This window comes from Chelonoidis abingdonii, chromosome 11, assembly GCF_003597395.2.
Source record: "Chelonoidis abingdonii isolate Lonesome George chromosome 11, CheloAbing_2.0, whole genome shotgun sequence".
NCBI classification, from domain to species: Eukaryota; Metazoa; Chordata; order Testudines; family Testudinidae; genus Chelonoidis; species Chelonoidis abingdonii.
Window position 1 is genome coordinate 21141087 of NC_133779.1, and position 3723 is coordinate 21144809.

Here is a 3723-nt window from a genome sequence, read left to right on the forward strand (position 1 = left end):
TGGCATTTCTCTTGCGGACTATTTGGTTGTTATTCCTTTTCACAGAAATTAGCATCTCTCCTGCTTGATAATTTTCTCTTCAAATGAACGAGCTGAGTGTGCGTCGGATACAAACTTCTCGATAAGGTGTGTATTGGTGCGGTGGGTGAGAGTTCAGCTGGAGAGAGGTACATTGATCTAACGGGAAAATTGAACATTCAATTTTCTATAATAGGAAGAGGACTGAAGAGTGATGCGAGCAGCACTAGGGCTACAATAGGTACTGTTAGGTTCCTAGTTCTTCGCTAGAGACGCGATCAGGGCGCCGTGGGAGGGTCCGGAGTGCAACCGTCAGCGCGCCCCCAAGTGAGAAGACGACGGTGATCTCCCTGGTTCCGGATTAGCGACCATTGAATTTGGGCAGATCAGGTGGATGCTTAGCGCCTCTCCAGAGGTCAAGGCTCGCGGGTCACTAGTACGACTCTCACAAAAGCAGGTGCCGTCCCGCCAAGGGCCTCAGGCTCGGAGTATGCTCACCGATTCGCTTGCCGAGTAGGGACCCAGAGCGCCTGCTGAAGCGATTGGTCGCGCATGGAGCACGCTCGTGGGTGAGGGTTTGCTGAGCTCGGTGGGTGGCAGCACTTCCTGAGGAGGGTCAAATGCGGGGGACGGTCTACCACCAGGTGGGCTGGAGCGGAAGAGCCACGTGGCAAACGCTGGAGAGTGATGCCCATCAGGCAGGAGCCCTCTCAGGAAAGAAGTTTTTAAGCCTGTCTTGTGCAAGCAAACCTGGAAGGAGCGTGCCAACGTCTACGGTCACGATGTCCCCGGAGGACGCGGCCGAGAGGGACGTAGCGTTCCTGATTCCGCTTGGTACGAGACCTGATCGAGCAGTGGGAAGTTTGGCATGGGCTGCCATCTAGAAGGGGGATTTAGGAAGAGAGCACCAGCCAGGTGTAGGCGGGAGCCGAACGGCATGGACTCAGGCGCTCGCCTCTCCATGGCCACGCAGCTGTCATGTGTCAGTGGGAGTGAGGTTGCGGCCAGGATCCCACCCGACGGGAGTCGTATCTGGGAGTCAGCGGCGTTCTTCGGGCAGGATCGACTCTCGAGGGGCAGCTCGGCGATTTGGCAGCCCTGTGCGGACGACAGTTGGGCAGCTGGACCGGGGCGCCCTCCTCGTGATCCCCACCATGTTGCGGTGAGCCTGTGGCACTTACTGCGGCTTGCGGCTCTAGAACGAGCATAGCGTCTGTGCCAGCCTCTCTCGGAGCTTGGAATGCCTTGTGTGCAGCGCCTGGCTGACGCACCGAGGGCGCATCTCGGATAGATGCTGCGTGGGACTGTTTCTGCTGTGCAACTAGCCTGCGCATGGTCAGCACCCTAGGCCTGTGTGGGTTACGTCGCAGGGCACGGAGAGGGGGCTGGGTACCAGGATTCTGGGACATCATCTCGCTCACACAGCTCTGAGGAGGGGGTAGTGCGGGGCTGTGTGGTCAGAGCAGGGGCGGTCTGGGAGGCTCGGAACTCCTCTGGGGTTCTTTGCAGGCCTCGCACGGTGCTACCTAGGGATCGGCGGTGAAGGGGCTGGTTGGGTCAGAGCTAGTGGGGCTGGGAGCAGGACTCCTGGTTCTCTCCTCGTCCTCTGGGAGGGGAGTGGGGGCTGGGAGCCAGGACTCCTGGTTCTCTCCATGCTCTTAAGGAGTGGGTGGGTTGTGGGCAGGGGGGCGCATGCTTGGATGCTCTTCCCGTTGCCCGCTCTTCTCTCTAGGTCAAGGCTGTTCTTGAGACGGGAATGCGGGCGGGGTGGGCGGGAAGCTGGGAGGCGCTCGCTCCAGTACAGAAAATCCTGTTGCTCTGGAGTTGTGACTTGGCTGCTGTGCCAGATAGGCGGGTCGGGGGGAGAGCGGTTTCGCTGGCGGCAAGTGCAGGGGCAGGACCCGAGAATCCCCAGCCTCAACTCCGCCTTCACACAAGATTAAATTTCTGGTTCCTTGAATTCCCACGCTACTCCCGCCTGCTGTCCGGCTCAGCCCGACTGCCTCGCCCTGCTTGCCGCGGCTCAAGCCCCGACGGTCCTCTCCGATCCACAGCTCGGTCTCTCCCTGGAAACCACGGATGGCTGGGCCTGCGCGTTGGCTCCCTGTTGCAATGCCTGCTGGCTGTCTCCAGGAGTCGCTGAGCGGAGACCAGCCGGCGTCAGAAGCACAGCCTCAGGTCGGAGGTCCTGTGATGTCCCGCGACTCCCACGTTGAAATGGGGCCCGTTGGGCTGGGCAGCTGGACAGGTTCCTAGCCTCAGATTAAGGACCGTCTGCTGTGCCGGGTGGCGCACAGCCCGCCTGACGTAAATTGGGGCCGCCATCGCACAAACGGCGCTCGAGGCCCCGATCGCAGCACAGATGGGCAGACATGGCAAGTCCCTGTCCCACAGCTGGATGGAGGGAACGGAGCAAGGTGGTCGGGGCGGGAGAGGACAGGTCCTTGAGGTCCTTCAGTCTGATGCCTACCCACTAGGTGCAGTGCTGCTCTCTATTCTACATCTCAGCGCCGCAGGGGACACTGGATTTGTCAGGTGCGGGGAAGAGGTTCCTCCCAGATCCCCTGGCGCTGGGTGTCTTCCCCACAGGGTAACCTGGGTCACTTGGTGCTGCTGATTGGGGCTGGCGTACGCTGCGCTGCCAGACAGGGACGCCTGGCGTCCGGGCCTGAGAGGGAGCACAAAGCTGTTTGTCTGGCCTCTATCCCGGGCTCTGTGACTGATCCCGCCTGGTTTTCTGCCTCGTTCTTGTGTGTGCCAGGGCTCGGGCCTCAGCTGTGCTCCGAGGGTCTGTGTGCTCCACTCGGGGGGCGGAGGGTGCATTGTTCTGGGTTGGCGCTAAGGCCAGGAGGAGCGAAAAGTGAAATCATCCCCCCCCCCCCCCCCCCCCCCCCCCCCCCGAAACAGGCACCACGTCCTTTCACCACCGCATCCTGGGGACTTCCACAATATCACGGACTCACAGATCGTGCCCCGTGCGGTCCAAGGAGGTGCCCCTTCAGTGCGACAGCCCTTCACGGGGGGCCACTCGCTCCTGGGTCAGGCCCCTACACCTCCTGGAGCCGCACCTCTCTGAGCCTCAGCACGTCTGTGTCTGCCATGGGCTCCCCAGGGAGTCCCCTCGCTCTGGGCCCCGCCCCGGGCCTCCACTCCCCTGTTCTGTAGCCCGGAGCGACTCTCCGCCAGCGTAACACAGGAGGGGTTATCGAGCGTTGAACCCAGCACAGGAAACTCTCCGGGGCTCAGGCCTGGTCTCCCCCAGCCCAGCACATCCCAGTCTTCCCTGCATCCAGGGGGGCTCTGCCTGCTCCCCGTCTGCAGCCCCGAGCCCCCCTGCTTCCCAGCTGGACCTCTGATATCCCCGGCCCCAAGCCCCCTCTGTCCCCTGGCTTCTCTCCAGGGAAAAAGGGTGGCCGGGCCTCCTCTCGCCTCTTCTGTCCTCTGGCCCCTCTGGCTGGAACCGGCTGGTCGGGTCACCGGGGTCCTCTCCCCGCAGCCCATTGTCCCCCACTGGCCAGAACCGACTGTGACTCCTGAGCCGGGTCTCCGGGTCGCCAGTCGCTGGGGTCTCCATCCTCCAGGCCATCGGCTGGGGTCCCGAGTCCCTCTCCAGTCCTGTGTCCCAACGAACTCCCTCTGCCCTCCCCTCGTTGAACCAGTAACACTTGGGGACACTGAGTCCCAGCCCCTCGGCATTCAAACCGT